At 47.7% G+C, this 18,494-nt stretch overlaps 1 protein-coding gene across 7 annotated transcripts in view; it reads left to right on the top strand.

Moving 5' to 3' along the window:
- LOC134933242 (lymphocyte cytosolic protein 2-like) overlaps window positions 1-18,494 on the top strand; it is an 881,523-nt gene that overhangs the window by 61,341 nt on the left and 801,688 nt on the right. For 2 of the 7 annotated variants that reach the window (XM_063928305.1, XM_063928303.1), the window contains exon 1: window positions 14,673-14,776. The exons of 4 other annotated variants lie outside the window; for them this stretch is intronic. The gene's annotated coding sequence lies outside the window, so the exon portion shown is untranslated. Of the gene's footprint in view, window positions 1-14,554; window positions 14,579-14,672; window positions 14,777-18,494 lie in introns of those variants that run through there. One more of the 7 variants, XM_063928304.1, reaches the window with a different exon arrangement.

Genomic DNA, 18,494 nt, shown 5'->3' with positions numbered 1-18,494 from the left:
ATTTTGCCCCCTAGTCACACAATTCAGTGCAGGATTCCGAGAGCTGGGAAAGATAGTCCCAAAAAATTGGCATATCCTCCAGCTAGACCCAGTCCTGGGACCTGAACTTACCAGTAAACCAGAGATCATTTACAAAAAGGCTAAAACCATCAAATCCATGATATCTAAGAGCAAACTAAAAAAGGTTCATGGAAATACGGAAAAAAAATTCCTGGATGGTCTAAAAGGCTTCTTTAGTTGTGGGAAATGTAAGGTATGTAATAATGCAGAAAATGGAAAAAAGACGTTTTCTGGAAATAATAAGCAGAGTTCTCCCAATAACATCAGGTCTTTAATTAACTGCAATACACCTTTTTACATATATGCAGTGCCAGATTAAGGTCCACATGGGCCTGGAGCTGAAATTTATGAAGGGCCTATTATATGCCACCGCAGAGGAAGTGAGAAACGCTGTGGGGGTATGACTAGTAATGGGGGTGTGTGGTTGATGTTATGAGGTCTGTCTGCACAGGGGATGTGGCCTGTGCCATAGGGTGTGACTAGCGCCTACCTTGAAAAACTTCAATCTCCCTCCCTTCTTCTCTTATATCAATAGTGTAATATGACAATCTACAAATGGACAAAGGAAAACATCTTGTTAACATGACCGTAATATGAAAAATATAGTGATGACGTAAATATGAAACCTCTTAACGAAAGAGGCTACGGGTTGCTTAGTGATGTCATACTGTAACTGTGAAATCTTTCTATATGTAAAAAAAGACCTTACCTTTTTAATAACAGCTATGCTAAGAAGAGATACGTATCAGGACTGGTGGATAGATGGAGTGGGGTTGGAGAGAGGGTGTCGCCTGGACAGGGCCAAACGGGGAAGACTGACTGGCTACATCTGTACATGCATGCGTCCGAATGTGTGAGGATTGAGACACCTATTGTCACACACATTCTCTCCCCACTGGAAAATAATAAAACAGCACCTACTGTACATGGAAAAAGAAACGGGATTAGATAGAAACCGGAACAGTTCAGACCCTGGAAAGCCGGACCGGACCCGCTTCCTGGAGCTTGTAGTGCTCGTCTCTGTCCAGGGGGTGTCCTACCTGTGGGGAGCTGTCACAAGGGAGTTGGGGAGGGAAAGATTACCACCTCCCTGTATAATCCAGAGATGGGGTAATAGCCATAACGGTTGGAATCATACAGGGAGGCTGTAATCTCTCCCTCACTGCCTCCCTGGCGACACCTGTCACAAGTACCCTCCTGAACATAACACCACCCGGATGAGGACAAGTACTACAAGCTCCAGAATGACAGTTTGCTGCAGGGAGCAGGTCCTGTCCGGCGTTCTAGGGTCCGGACCATTCTGGTTTTTACTAGAGATGAGCGGGTTCGGTTCCTCGGAATCCGAACCCGCCCGAACTTCATTTTTTTTTACACGGGGCCGAGCGACTCGGATCTTCCCGCCTTGCTCGGTTAACCCGAGCGCGCCCGAACGTCATCATCCCGCTGTCGGATTCTCGCGAGGCTCGGATTCTATCGCGAGACTCGGATTCTATATAAGGAGCCGCGCGTCGCCGCCATTTTCACACGTGCATTGAGATTCATAGGGAGAGGACGTGGCTGGCGTCCTCTCCGTTTATAGAGAAGAGAGTGAGACTAGAGTAGAGAGAGACATAGTAGTAATTTTGGGGAGCATTAGGAGGAGTACTACTACTTGCTGAAGTGATAGATAGATAGATAGATAGATAGATAGATAGATAGATAGATAGATAGATAGATAGATAGTGTGACTGTATAATGTATATCTGACTTGTGGGGGAGACACTGACAGTGGGGAGCAGTTAGAGTCTGAGAGCAGGACTCAGGAGTACATATAACGTACAGTGCACACTTTTGCTGCCAGAGTGCCACACTGCCATTGTGACCAAACTGACCACCAGTATAATATATATTGTGATTGTCTGCTTAGGAGTACTACTTGCAAGTTGCTGATAGTGTGACCAGTGACCTGACCACCAGTTTAATAATCACCACCAGTTTAATATATATATATATATAATTGTATATAATATATATATAATATTGTATACCACCTACCCGTTTTTTTTTTTCTTTCTTCTTCTTTATACATACTACTATAGTAGCTTACTGTAGCAGTCTGCGGTGCTGCTGAGCTGACAGTGTCCAGCAGGTCCGTCATCAGTCATTACATAATAAATATATATACCTGTCCGGCTGCAGTACTAGTGATATTATATATATATATATATATATATATATATTAATTTCATCTCATTATCATCCAGTCTATATTAGCAGCAGACACAGTACGGTAGTCCACGGCTGTAGCTACCTCTGTGTCGGCAGTCGCTGGTCCGTCCATAATTGTATACCACCTACCCGTGTTTTTTTTTTTTCTTTCTTCTTGATACATACTACTATAGTAGCTTACTGTAGCAGTCTGCGGTGCTGCTGAGCTGACAGTGTCCAGCAGGTCCGTCATCAGTCATTACATAATAAATATATATACCTGTCCGGCTGCAGTACTAGTGATATTATATATATATATATTAATTTCATCTCATTATCATCCAGTCTATATTAGCAGCAGACACAGTACGGTAGTCCACGGCTGTAGCTACCTCTGTGTCGGCAGTCGCTGGTCCATCCATAATTGTATACCACCTACCCGTGTTTTTTTTTTTCTTTCTTCTTGATACATACTACTATAGTAGCTTACTGTAGCAGTCTGCGGTGCTGCTGAGCTGACAGTGTCCAGCAGGTCCATCATCAGTCATTACATAATAAATATATATACCTGTCCGGCTGCAGTACTAGTGATATTATATATATATATATATATATTAATTTCATCTCATTATCATCCAGTCTATATTAGCAGCAGACACAGTACGGTAGTCCACGGCTGTAGCTACCTCTGTGTCGGCAGTCGCTGGTCCATCCATAATTGTATACCACCTACCTGTGTTTTTTTTTTCTTTCTTCTTGATACATACTACTATAGTAGCTTACTGTAGCAGTCTGCGGTGCTGCTGAGCTGACAGTGTCCAGCAGGTCCGTCATCAGTCATTACATAATAAATATATATACCTGTCCGGCTGCAGTACTAGTGATATTATATATATATATATATATATATATATATTAATTTCATCTCATTATCATCCAGTCTATATTAGCAGCAGACACAGTACGGTAGTCCACGGCTGTAGCTACCTCTGTGTCGGCAGTCGCTGGTCCATCCATAATTGTATACCACCTATCCGTGGTTTTTTTTTTTTCTTTCTTCTTGATACATACTACTATAGTAGCTTACTGTAGCAGTCTGCGGTGCTGCTGAGCTGACAGTGTCCAGCAGGTCCGTCATCAGTCATTACATAATAAATATATATACCTGTCCGGCTGCAGTACTAGTGATATTATATATATATATATATATTAATTTCATCTCATTATCATCCAGTCTATATTAGCAGCAGACACAGTACGGTTGTCCACGGCTGTAGCTACCTCTGTGTTGGCAGTCGCTGGTCCATCCATAATTGTATACCACCTACCCGTGTTTTTTTTTTCTTTTCTTTCTTCTTGATACATACTACTATAGTAGCTTACTGTAGCAGTCTGCGGTGCTGCTGAGCTGACAGTGTCCAGCAGGTCCGTCATCAGTCATTACATAATAAATATATATACCTGTCCGGCTGTAGTACTAGTGATATTATATATATATATATATATTGATTTCATCTCATTATCATCCAGTCTATATTAGCAGCAGACACAGTACGGTAGTCCACGGCTGTAGCTACCTCTGTGTCGGCAGTCGCTCGTCCATCCATAAGTATACTAGTATCCATCCATCTCCATTGTTTACCTGAGGTGCCTTTTAGTTGTGCCTATTAAAATATGGAGAACAAAAATGTTGAGGTTCCAAAATTAGGGAAAGATCAAGATCCACTTCCACCTCGTGCTGAAGCTGCTGCCACTAGTCATGGCCGAGATGATGAAATGCCAGCAACGTCGTCTGCCAAGGCCGATGCCCAATGTCATAGTACAGAGCATGTAAAATCCAAAACACCAAATATCAGTAAAAAAAGGACTCCAAAATCTAAAATAAAATTGTCGGAGGAGAAGCGTAAACTTGCCAATATGCCATTTACCACACGGAGTGGCAAGGAACGGCTGAGGCCCTGGCCTATGTTCATGGCTAGTGGTTCAGCTTCACATGAGGATGGAAGCACTCAGCCTCTCGCTAGAAAAATGAAAAGACTCAAGCTGGCAAAAGCACCGCAAAGAACTGTGCGTTCTTCCAAATCCCAAATCCACAAGGAGAGTCCAATTGTGTCGTTTGCGATGCCTGACCTTCCCAACACTGGACGTGAAGAGCATGCGCCTTCCACCATTTGCACGCCCCCTGCAAGTGCTGGAAGGAGCACCCGCAGTCCAGTTCCTGATAGTCAGATTGAAGATGTCAGTGTTGAAGTACACCAGGATGAGGAGGATATGGGTGTTGCTGGCGCTGGGGAGGAAATTGACCAGGAGGATTCTGATGGTGAGGTGGTTTGTTTAAGTCAGGCACCCGGGGAGACACCTGTTGTCCGTGGGAGGAATAGGGCCGTTGACATGCCTGGTGAAAATACCAAAAAAATCAGCTCTTCGGTGTGGAAGTATTTCAACAGAAATGCGGACAACATTTGTCAAGCCGTGTGTTGCCTTTGTCAAGCTGTAATAAGTAGGGGTAAGGACGTTAACCACCTCGGAACATCCTCCCTTATACGTCACCTGCAGCGCATTCATAATAAGTCAGTGACAAGTTCAAAAACTTTGGGCGACAGCGGAAGCAGTCCACTGACCAGTAAATCCCTTCCTCTTGTAACCAAGCTCACGCAAACCACCCCACCAACTCCCTCAGTGTCAATTTCCTCCTTCCCCAGGAATGCCAATAGTCCTGCAGGCCATGTCACTGGCAATTCTGACGAGTCCTCTCCTGCCTGGGATTCCTCTGATGCATCCTTGCGTGTAACGCCTACTGCTGCTGGCGCTGCTGTTGTTGCTGCTGGGAGTCGATGGTCATCCCAGAGGGGAAGTCGTAAGCCCACTTTTACTACTTCCACCAAGCAATTGACTGTCCAACAGTCCTTTGCGAGGAAGATGAAATATCACAGCAGTCATCTTGTTGCAAAGCGGATAACTGAGGCCTTGACAACTATGTTGGTGTTAGACGTGCGTCCGGTATCCGCCGTTAGTTCACAGGGAACTAGACAATTTCTTGAGGTAGTGTGCCCCCGTTACCAAATACCATCTAGGTTCCACTTCTCTAGGCAGGCGATACCGAGAATGTACACGGACGTCAGAAAAAGACTCACCAGTGTCCTAAAAAATGCAGTTGTACCCAATGTCCACTTAACCACGGACATGTGGACAAGTGGAGCAGGGCAGGGTCAGGACTATATGACTGTGACAGCCCACTGGGTAGATGTATGGACTCCCGCCGCAAGAACAGCAGCGGCGGCACCAGTAGCACCATCTCGCAAACGCCAACTCTTTCCTAGGCAGGCTACGCTTTGTATCACCGGTTTCCAGAATACGCACACAGCTGAAAACCTCTTACGGCAACTGAGGAAGATCATCGCGGAATGGCTTACCCCAATTGGACTCTCCTGTGGATTTGTGGCATCGGACAACGCCAGCAATATTGTGTGTGCATTAAATATGGGCAAATTCCAGCACATCCCATGTTTTGCACATACCTTGAATTTGGTGGTGCAGAATTTTTTAAAAAACGACAGGGGCGTGCAAGAGATGCTGTCGGTGGCCAGAAGAATTGCGGGACACTTTCGGAGGACAGGCACCACGTACAGAAGACTGGAGCACCACCAAAAACGCCTGAACCTGCCCTGCCATCATCTGAAGCAAGAAGTGGTAACGAGGTGGAATTCAACCCTATATATGCTTCAGAGGTTGGAGGAGCAGCAAAAGGCCATTCAAGCCTATACAATTGAGCACGATATAGGAGGTGGAATGTACCTGTCTCAAGCGCAGTGGAGAATGATTTCAACGTTGTGCAAGGTTCTGCAACCTTTTGAACTTGCCACACGTGAAGTCAGTTCAGACACTGCCAGCCTGAGTCTGGTCATTCCCCTCATCAGGCTTTTGCAGAAGAAGCTGGAGGCATTGAAGGAGGAGCTAAAAGGGAGCGATTCCACTAGGCATGTGGGACTTGTGGATGGAGCCCTTAATTCGCTTAACAAGGATTCACGGGTGGTCAATCTGTTGAAATCAGAGCACAACATTTTGGCCACCGTGCTCGATCCTAGATTTAAAACCTACCTTGGATCTCTCTTTCCGGCAGACACAAGTCTGCTGGGGTTCAAAGACCTGCTGGTGACAAAATTGTCAAGTCAAGCGGAATGCGACCTGTCAACATCTCCTCCTTCACATTCTCCCGCAACTGGGGGTGCGAGGAAAAGGCTCAGAATTCCGAGCCCACCCGCTGGCGGTGATGCAGGGCAGTCTGGAGCGACTGCTGATGCTGACATCTGGTCCGGACTGAAGGACCTGACAACGATTACGGACATGTCGTCTACTGTCACTGCATATGATTCTCTCCCCATTGAAAGAATGGTGGAGGATTATATGAGTGACCGCATCCAAGTAGGCACGTCAGACAGTCCGTACTTATACTGGCAGGAAAAAGAGGCAATTTGGAGGCCCTTGCACAAACTGGCTTTATTCTACCTAAGTTGCCCTCCCACAAGTGTGTACTCCGAAAGAGTGTTTAGTGCCGCCGCTCACCTTGTCAGCAATCGGCGTACGAGGTTACTTCCAGAAAATGTGGAGAAGATGATGTTCATTAAAATGAATTATAATCAATTCCTCCGTGGAGACATTGACCAGCAGCAATTGCCTCCACAAAGTAGTACACAGTGAGCTGAGATGGTGGATTCCAGTGGGGACGAATTGATAATCTGTGAGGAGCGGGATGTACACGGTGATATATCGGAGGATGATGATGAGGTGGACATCTTGCCTCTGTAGAGCCAGTTTGTGCAAGGAGAGATTAATTGCTTCTTTTTCGGTGGGGGTCCAAACCAACCCGTCATTTCAGTCACAGTCGTGTGGCAGACCCTGTCACTGAAATGATGGGTTGGTTAAAGTGTGCATGTCCTGTTTATACAACATAAGGGTGGGTGGGAGGGCCCAAGGACAATTCCATCTTGCACCTCTTTTTTATTTCATTTTTATTTGCGTCATGTGCTGTTTGGGGAGTGTTTTTTGGAAGGGCCATCCTGCGTGACACTGCAGTGCCACTCCTAGATGGGCCAGGTGTTTGTGTCGGCCACTAGGGTCGCTTAGCTTACTCACACAGCTACCTCATTGCGCCTCTTTTTTTCTTCTTTGCGTCATGTGCTGTTTGGGGAGTGTTTTTTGGAAGGGCCATCCTGCGTGACACTGCAGTGCCACTCCTAGATGGGCCCGGTGTTTGTGTCGGCCACTAGGGTCGCTTATCTTACTCACACAGCTACCTCATTGCGCCTCTTTTTTTCTTTGCGTCATGTGCTGTTTGGGGAGTGTTTTTTGGAAGGGCCATCCTGCGTGACACTGCAGTGCCACTCCTAGATGGGCCAGGTGTTTGTGTCGGCCACTAGGGTCGCTTATCTTACTCACACAGCTACCTCATTGCGCCTCTTTTTTTCTTTGCGTCATGTGCTGTTTGGGGAGTGTTTTTTGGAAGGGCCATCCTGCGTGACACTGCAGTGCCACTCCTAGATGGGCCAGGTGTTTGTGTCGGCCACTAGGGTCGCTTAGCTTACTCACACAGCTACCTCATTGCGCCTCTTTTTTTCTTCTTTGCGTCATGTGCTGTTTGGGGAGTGTTTTTTGGAAGGGCCATCCTGCGTGACACTGCAGTGCCACTCCTAGATGGGCCAGGTGTTTGTGTCGGCCACTAGGGTCGCTTAGCTTACTCACACAGCTACCTCATTGCGCCTCTTTTTTTCTTTGCGTCATGTGCTGTTTGGGGAGTGTTTTTTGGAAGGGCCATCCTGCGTGACACTGCAGTGCCACTCCTAGATGGGCCAGGTGTTTGTGTCGGCCACTAGGGTCGCTTATCTTACTCACACAGCTACCTCATTGCGCCTCTTTTTTTCTTTGCGTCATGTGCTGTTTGGGGAGTGTTTTTTGGAAGGGCCATCCTGCGTGACACTGCAGTGCCACTCCTAGATGGGCCAGGTGTTTGTGTCGGCCACTAGGGTCGCTTAGCTTAGTCATCCAGCGACCTCGGTGCAAATTTTAGGACTAAAAATAATATTGTGAGGTGTGAGGTATTCAGAATAGACTGAAAATGAGTGGAAATTATGGTTTTTGAGGTTAATAATACTTTGGGATCAAAATGACCCCCAAATTCTATGATTTAAGCAGTTTTTTAGTGTTTTTTGAAAAAAACACCCGAATCCAAAACACACCCGAATCCGACAAAAAAAATTCGGTGAGGTTTTGCCAAAACGCGGTCGAACCCAAAACACGGCCGCGGAACCGAACCCAAAACCAAAACACTAATCCCGAAAAATTTCAAGTGCACATCTCTAGTTTTTACCCAATCCCCCCAAAAAACTTACAGGAAATAACACTGTCCCCACTACAGGAAAAAAACGAATATAATGGCCTCAATAGGAATAAATAAAAAACATTGGCCACTACAGGTAAAATAAGACACACTGAACCCCAAAGGAGGGGATACAAAACTTAATAGCTGCAATAGGAAAAAAATATTGGCCCTACACTCTCTCCCCGACACCCTATCACACACTCACATTCCCTCCCCCGGCACCCTATCACACTCACACATTCCCTCCCCTGCACCCTATCACACTCACACATTCCGTCCCCCTGCACCCTATCACACTTACACATTCCCTCCCTCTGCACCATATGACACTCACACATTCCCTCCCCCTGCACCCTATCACACTCACACATTCCCTTCCCCTGCATCCTATCACACTCACATTCCCTCCCCGTCACCCTATCACACTCACACATTCCGTCCTCCTGCACCCTATCACACTCACATTCCCTCCCCCTGCACCCTATCACACTCACACATTCCATCCCCCTGCACCCTATCACACTCACATTCCCTCCCCCGGCACCTATCACACTCACACATTCCCTCCCCCCGCACCCTATCACACTCACACATTCCCTTCCCCTGCATCCTATCACACTCACATTCCCTCCCCCGCCACCCTATCACACTCACACATTCTCTTCCCCCGCACCCTATCACACTCACACATTTCCTTCCCCTGCACCCTATCACATTCACACATTTCCTCCCCCCGCACCCTATCACACTCACACATTCCCTTCCCCTGCATTCTATCACACTTACATTCCCTCCCCCGCCACCCTATCACACTCACACATTCCCTCCCCCCGCTCCCTATCACACTCACACATTCCGTCCCCCTGCACCCTATCACACTCACATTCCCCCCCCCTGCACCCTATCACACTCACACATTCCGTCCCCCTGCACCCTATCACACTCACATTCCCTCCCCCGGCACCCTATCACACTCACACATTCCCTCCCCCCGCACCCTATCACACTCACACATTCCCTTCCCCTGCATCCTATCACACTCACATTCCCTCCTCCGGCACCCTATCACACTCACACATTCCCTCCCCCTGCATCCTATCACACTCACATTCCCTCCCCCGGCACCCTATCACACTCACACATACCCTCCCCCCGCACCCTATCACACTCACACATTCCCTCCCCCCGCACCCTATCACACTCACACATTCCCTCCCCCCGCACACTATCACACTCACACATTCCCTCCCCCCGCACACTGTCACACTCACACATTCCGTCCCCCCGCACCCTATCACACTCACACATTCCGTCCCCTGCACCCTATCACACTCACATTCCCTCCCCCGGCACCCTATCACACTCACACATTCCCTTCCCCTGCATCCTATCACACTCACATTCCCTCCCCCGCCACCCTATCACACTCACACATTCCCTCCCCCCGCACCCTATCACACTCACACATTTCCTTCCCCTGCTCCCTATCACACTCACACATTCCCTCCCCCCGCACCCTATCACACTCAAACATTCCCTTCCCCTGCATCCTATCACACTCACATTCCCTCCCCCTGCACCCTATCACACTCACACATTCTGTCCCCCTGCATCCTATCACACTCACACATTCCCTTCCCCTGCACCCTAACACACTCACACATTCCGTCCCCTGCACCCTATCACACTCACACATTCCCGGAACACTATCACTCACACACATTCCCTCCCCCCACGGTCTTCTTACTATCACACTGACACACTCTGTCCCCCTTAGGCTTGCGCTCTATCACACTGACACACTCCCTCCCCCTGTGGCCTGCACTCTATCACACTTGCACAGTCCCTCCAACATGCGGCCTGCACGCTATCACACTTACACAGTCCCTCCAACATGCGGCCTGCACGCTACCACACTGATGCACTCCCTCCGCCTGTGCCCTGCGCTCTATCACACCTACGCACTCCCTCCCCAGCGGCCTGTGCTCTATCACACTGACGCTCTCCTGCCCCCCGAGGCCTGCACTCTATCACACTGATGCTCTCCCATCTCCCGTGGCCTGCGCTCTATCACACTGATGCACTCCCTCTGCCTGTGGCCTGCGCTCTCTTACACCTATGCACTCTCTCCCCCCTGCAGCCTGTGCTCTATCACACTGACACACTTCCTCACCCTGCAGCCTGCACTCTATCTTACTGACACTCTCCCTCACCCTGCAGCCTGCGCTCTACCTCACTGACGCTCTCTCTCACCCTGCACTCTATCACACTGACGCTCTCCCTCCCCCCTGCAGCCTGTGCTCTATCTTACTGACACACTTCCTCACCCTGCGCTCTATCTTACCGACACTCTTCCGCAGCCTGCGCTCTATCACACTGACGCTCTCCCTCCCCCTGCAGCCTGCGCTCAATCTCACTGACACACTTCCTCACCCTGTAGCCTGCGCTCTATCTTACTAACGCTCTCCCTCACCCTGCAGCCTGCGCTCTATCACACTGACGCTCTCCCTCACACTGCAGCCTGCGCTCAATCTTACTGACACACTTCCTCACCCTGTAGCCTACGCTCTATCTTACTGACGCTCTCCCTCCCCCTGCAGCCTGCGCTCTATCTTACTGACACACTTGCTCACCCTGCAGCCTGCGCTCTATCTTACTGACGCCCTTCCACATCCTGCGCTCTATCACACTGACGCTCTTCCTCCCCCTGCAGCCTGCGCTCAATCTCACTGACACACTTCCTCACCCTGTAGCCTGCGCTCTATCTTACTGATGCTCTCCCTCCCCCTGCAGCCTGCGCTCTATCACACTGACGCTCTCCCTCACACTGCAGCATGCGCTCAATCTCACTGACACACTTCCTCACGCTGTAGCCTGCGCTCTATCTTAATGACGCTCTCCCTCCCCCTGCAGCCTGCGCTCTATCACACTGACACACTTGCTCACCCTGCAGCCTGCGCTCTATCTTACTGACGCCCTTCCGCATCCAGCGCTCTATCACACTGATGCTCTTCCTCCCCCTGCAGCCTGCGCTCAATCTCACTGACACACTTCCTCACCCTGTAGCCTGCGCTCTATCTTACTAACGCTCTCCCTCCCCCTGCAGCCTGCGCTCTATCACACTGACGCTCTCCCTCACACTGCAGCCTGCGCTCAATCTCACTGACGCTCTCCCTCACCCTGCACCCTGCACTCTATCACACTGACGATCTCCCTCACCCTGCGCTCTATCTCACTGACGCTCTCCCTCACCCTGCAGCCTGCGCTCTATCTCACTGACACTCTCCCTCACCATGCACTCTATCTCACTGATGCTCACCCTCACCCTGCGCTCTATCACACTGACACTCTCCCTCACCCTGCAGCCTGCGCTCTATCACACTGACGCTCTCCCTCACCCTGCGCTCTATCTCACTGACGCTCTCCCTCACCCTGCAGCCTGCGCTCTATCTCACTGACACTCTCCCTCACCCTGCACTCTATCTCACTGATGCTCTCCCTCACCCTGCGCTCTATCACACTGACGCTCTCCCTCACCCTGCAGCCTGCGCTCTATCTCACTGACGCTCTCCCTCACCCTGTAGCCTGCGCTCTATCTCATTGATGCTCTCCCTCCCCCTGCGCTCTATCACACTGACGCTCTCCCTCACCTTGCAGCCTGCGCTCTATCTCACGGACGCTTTCCCTCATCCTGCGCTCTATCTCACTGACGCTCTCTCTCACCCTGTAGCCTGCGCTCTATCTCACTGACGCTCTCCCTCACCCTGCGCTCTATCTCACTGACGCTCTCCCTCACCCTGCACTCTATCACACTGACGCTCTCCCTCACCCTGCAGCCTGCGCTCTATCACACTGACGCTCTCCCTCCCCCTGCACTCTATCACACTGACGCTCTCCCATCTCCCGTGGCCTGCACTCTATCACACTGATGCACTCCCTCTGCCTGTGGCCTGCGCTCTATCACACCTATGCACTCTCTCCCCCCTGCAGCCTGTGCTCTATCACACTGACACACTTCCTCACCCTGCAGCCTGCACTCTATCTTACTGACACTCTCCCTCACCCTGCAGCCTGCGCTCTACCTCACTGACGCTCTCTCTCACCCTGCGCTCTATCACACTGACGCTCTCCCTCCACCCTGCAGCCTGCGCTCTAACTTACTGACACACTTCCTCACCCTGCGCTCTATCTTACCGACACTCTTCCGCAGCCTGCGCTCTATCACACTGACGCTCTCCCTCCCCCTGCAGCCTGCGCTCAATCTCACTGACACACTTCCTCACCCTGTAGCCTGCGCTCTATCTTACTGACGCTCTCCCTCACCCTGCAGCCTGCGCTCTATCACACTGACGCTCTCCCTCACACTGCAGCCTGCGCTCAATCTCACTGACACACTTCCTCACCCTGTAGCCGGCGCTCTATCTTACGGACGCTCTCCCTCACCCTGCACTTTATCTCACTGATGCTCTCCCTCACCCTGTAGCCTGCGCTCTATCTCATTGATGCTCTCCCTCACCCTGCGCTCTATCACACTGATGCTCTCCCTCACCTTGCAGCCTGCGCTCTATCTCACGGACGCTCTCCTTCACCATGCGCTCTATCTCACTGACGCTCTCCCTCACCCTGTAGCCTGCACTCTATCTCACTGACGCTCTCCCTCACCCTGCGCTCTATCTCACTGACGCTCTCCCTCACCCTGCGCTCTATCACACTGACGCTCTCCCTCACCCTGCAGCCTGCGCTCTATCTCACTGACGCTCTCCCTCCCCCTGCACTCTATCACACTGACATACTTCCTCACCCTCGTGCTATATTTTACCCTACTCCATGCAGAAGTTCACAATCAAGACACACACACACTGTGTCCTCCTCCATTCACTCTTACCTTACACACTACAGCAGAGTGCAGTCTCACAGGCTGGGCCGTCCCTGGATGATGTGCAGCAGCTTCTCCTCTCCCCTCTCACAGCATGTGAGCAGCAGCCTGCCCTGAGTTCCGTGTAGCTCCACCCCCGAGTCATGTGTCCGGCTGTGACTGTTCCTGACCTGTATCCCGTGCGCTGCCATCGGCCCTGCGGCTGCCAGAGCGGCTCCCAGAAGCGTGGGTATGGCTGGCTGCTGGCATCTACGCTGCTGGCAGGAGGGGCGGCTCTTGCTGTAGCACTGTAGCAGGGAATAAAATTCCCTGGCTGCAGCAAAGCAGATCCTGTGGGCCTATTTTGATGGGGGGCCTGGAGCTGCAGCTCCACCCGCCCCATTGTTAATCCGGCCCTGCATATATGTATTGAGTTACCCATGTGGACTAAGATACGTGGGAAAAACCAAAAGAGTTTTGAAGATTAGAAATTTAGAGCATACCCGGAACATAAAAAAACGGGTTCTAAATCATAGTGTCCCCCGACACTTTACAGAATGCCACAATGCTGACCCTAGTTTATTGAAGTTTATGGGGATTGAACATGTTGCTCAAAATAAGGACGGAGGAAACAGAGAGGAACAATTGCTGAGATGAGGAACTTTCTGGATCCTGTCTCTAGACACACTGATTCCTAAGGGGTTAAATGAAACAAATGAGATCACCCCATTCATCAGACAGAGATAAGCGTGGTACTCCTATATGAGAATATAGGGGTAGAGAGAAAAATATGAAGAAAATTCCTGTCTCTGCACTGCAGAATTATCAAGACACGATTTGGTAGTCATTGACAAATTCCTCTGTTCATTCTGCTGTTTTTTCTGTCTCCATCATTTTACTCTTTATTATTACTAGTACCTTTATGTCTAATCTAGCTACCTGATATTTTCTCTATTCCCCTTGATTGTGACAGCTGCTACCTGGGACATATAGTTTATATTACTGACACCCTTGAGGCCAGAATGATAAAGATCAGTCTTTCTGTGTCTGCTAGTAGTCTTGAGCAATATTAGCAATACTGTTACAAATATGTGCAGTAGGTAAGTGATACAACGAATAATGGTTACTGTTGCTTTAAGCAACATGTAACAAGGGATCTAGCTGTGATTAACTGAGAGAAATGCTTAAGAGAAAGTTCTCCTGCCAGTTGTGTAGAAGTTAGTGTTCTGAAGTATCTTCTGGTTCCTTCTCGCTGTGTGCACTCCCTGAATCTAACTACTGTGATCTCCCTCCTATAAGTAAAGATTTTTTAATAGATATACTTTATATTGCATTATATATATATGTGTTTTGTGTACATGTCATGAAATGTTTATTAGTATTTGCTATTCATTGCTTGTGATCTATGTATGGTCTTTTAAGTTAAAAGTTGCTGCTATTAGGCTAAAAAGTGTTAAAAATGTTCTATTGTTATGTTTTTAGAAAAAAAGTGTATTACTGGCATGTCTTAAACACTTTTACCTGGAGCCATAATAGTGCTCAGCTGTGCTTGCCACTATTTGAGCAGTGTGGGCTGATGCGCACACACAGCCCAGGTACATAAAACATGAGCTCAGCGTCAGACAGGCCAGCCTCCTGACGAAGTGTAATACGAAACGCATTGGGCGTGGCCTGTCTGACGCGCTGTGCCCACCTGTGTAGCTGCTCCCACTGTCTGATCCAGAGAGGTTTCCCGACGAGTCACGGCTATACCATAGCCGGCGGCGCTGTGTTTGGTCCCGGGCGGCAGCCAGCGGGTATGCAGTTTGTGCCAGTGGAATTTTCTTGAATCGTGTGGTAACCAGCCCACAGCGTGTGCTATATGGTACGAGTCCTATACAATTTGTCCGTGGACCTGTTACTGTTTTTAAATTGAATAAAAAGTCTGCACTATGAGCGCCTTTTCCATTATGTTTTATTCATATATATATATATATATATATATATATATATATATATATATATATATATATATATATATATATATATATATATATAGGGTGGTGGGGGTATGGCGCCACAGATATATGTGAGCAGATACTTATTAAAATATAATAAAATGGTTAAAGACACTCCTTTTAAAAATGTAAGGTGTCTGCTAACCCCTAAGTACTCAGCAGTGATAAGCTGCCTTTAGAGTTTAGGTGTGGAGAGGGGGGATAGGGGTACCAGCGACTTACAGTGTCTAGTATATTAGTTTACTATGAAGAATATAGCAGGATACGGTTTTGGAAACAAAGGGGTAACAAAATATTTATTTATACAGTTTAGGGTATAATGATGGGATAAAAAAGTAGGTAAAAAACAAAATAAGACCGTAAAAGAAATTAAAATATATATAGCTAAAATTATATGCTAAAGCTAGAACCCTGAATCGCGTAAAATCAGTAAAAAATCTTATGCTAATAAAAGTATTTTAGGATAAGAAAATGATGCTTATCTTTAAAGATGGAAAGTCAATAGAGGTTATATGATTAGTCCTTTTTTTGGGGGGGTATATATGTTCAGCTTTTTGTCCAATATCTGTGATTATGTTTATTCACTTTCTCCTTTGGTACATTGGGTTTCTCTATATATTGAGAGTACTCGGTGTACAATTGGAGATAGTCTCCACTAAACTGCTGCTATTGTATGTTTTTAAATTTCATATTGTATATTGGCATATTCTTATGTGATATATCTGTGCTGTGATATGTATGTATCACTTTGTGTCTAGGGTGGGGGTGTTTGGGGCCAGTTCCCATGTTCGAGAACCCCGGGATTAGCTCAGTCAGCGTCACTGTCATGTGACCGGCTATGCAGTGACAGCCGCTGGGAGGGCCGCGCGTCTTGGAGCGCAGTCTTCCGGTCCTGATGGAGCGCAAGCCTGCTGTTTCCGTGGCGACGTGACCACTTCCGCCGGGTGACGTCACGCTCGTCGGGTCTCAGCTGTGGACGCTGGCTGAACCGCGGGAGGCTTGAACAGTGGTGATTGGTGACTAGAGGTTTAAATTGTGGGTAAGTCTGCTATTGTAGTATCTGTCTTATCTGCTGTAAGGTTCTGAGGATGGGGTGCTGTCCCCGAAAGTACTCAACTTCAATACAGATTCGTCTTTTTGCTTACTGATGCTGACTCTGAGTGCCATTTCTTACATGGAGTTATATATATATATATATATATATATGTGTATGTATGTATGTATGTACAGATGTATCCACTCTCATCTATGCCATGCGTATGCGCCTGGCTGCAACTGGTTGCAGCTGATTTTCGCTCCATAGTTTTCGCACGCATGTGCTCATAGACACTGGCACAATTGCTATGCCTTTGCAGCTGCGGCAACGATGAGTGTGGCTACATCTGTATATTATATATTTATATTTTACTGCCGTGGTGCCGCTCATTATTATGATGCATGTTCCTGGAAAGATGGCAGCACTCTCCTGTCTTTGTTCAGATAAAGAAGACTCTTGTCACTCTGTTGTATAGTACTGTATGTCATTTAGGGGTTTTATTAAACCTGTCTTCAAAGACAAAAAAAATATATAGTTACTAACTGCTACTGTATTCAAAAAGCAAAGAAAGTTAAAAAGCACACTGTATGATGAGCAGCAAATGCTATTTGGTTAATCTTGAAAGCAGTTTCTCAGTGTAGCAATGTAAGCCAGCCACGGATTACACCATGTGCATCTGTTAGAAAGATAACAGATCATTCACAGTGCTGTGTACATTGCTCTTGTGAAAGTTGTTTATGCTGCTGAGACACAGTTTTTGTAGTAAAAGTATGTGTTTCGATGGTGCAACAATGCAGATGTGCCTGCAGTCAGCCTTGGGTTCTGGGTGTGTGTGTATCTGTTAACACAGGGGCACTTTACATAGTAACATAGTAGCTAAGGTTGAAAAAAGACAATTGTCCATCGAGTTCAACCTATTTGTGGTCTCCCATGCAGTCTTATTATAGGACTAGTTATTTTTATGTTAGGACTGGTTATATTAACTATAATGCGTGCCTACGCACCATAACCCTGAACATCTTTATCCAATAGGAATTTATCTAACCCATTCTTAAAGGTGTTGACTGAGTCCGCCATTACTACTCTCTCAGGCAGGGAATTCCAAACACGTATTGTCCTTACTGTGAAAAAACCTTTTCGCCTCAATGTGTGGAAACTCCTCTCTAACCTAAGCGAGTGACCACGTGTCCTCTGTGCTGATCTTATAGAAAACAGGTCCCTCCCAAGCTCTGTGTATTAACCCCTTATATATTTGTAGATGTTGATCATGTCCCCTCTTAGTCTCCTCTTTTCCAATGTAAACATGCCTAGCCTTGCAAGCCTTTCCTTATATTCCAGCGTCTCCATGCCCTTGATTAGTTTGGTCGCTCGCCTCTGAACCTTTTCTAGCTCCAGGATATCCTTTTTGCAATATGGTGACCAAAATTGCACACAGTATTCAAGATGTGGCCTCACTAGTGATTTATATAATGGGAGTATAATACTCTCGTCCCTTGCATCAATTCCCCGTTTTATGCATGCTAATATCTTATTAGCTTTCTTTGCTGCACTCCTACTTTGGGAATTGCTGCTTAATTTGTTATCTATGTGAACCCCTAAGTCTTTTTCCAGTACAGAATCCCCTAATATTACCCCATTTAGTATGTAGGTGTTATTTTTGGTCTTGCCCCCACAGTGCATTACCTTACACTTGTCTGTGTTGAATCTCATTCTCCATTTTGCTGCCCATGCTTCCAGTTAAGTTAAGTCATTCTGAAGAGACTCCGCATCCCCCTCCGTATTTATAACCTTACACAATTGGTATCGTCTACGAAAATTGACACCATGCTCTCTAGACCTACTGTTAGGTCGTTGATGAAAATGTTGAACAAAAGTGGTCCAAGTAGAGACCCTTGTTGCACACCACTTAGTACTTTAATCCAATTTGAAAATGATCCATTGAATACAACGCGCTGCTCCCTATTATCTAACCAATTACTGATC

This window comes from Pseudophryne corroboree, chromosome 6 (genome assembly GCF_028390025.1).
Source record: "Pseudophryne corroboree isolate aPseCor3 chromosome 6, aPseCor3.hap2, whole genome shotgun sequence".
Classification (NCBI taxonomy): Eukaryota; Metazoa; Chordata; class Amphibia; order Anura; family Myobatrachidae; genus Pseudophryne; species Pseudophryne corroboree.
This window is presented reverse-complemented; position numbering and strand designations above follow the sequence as displayed.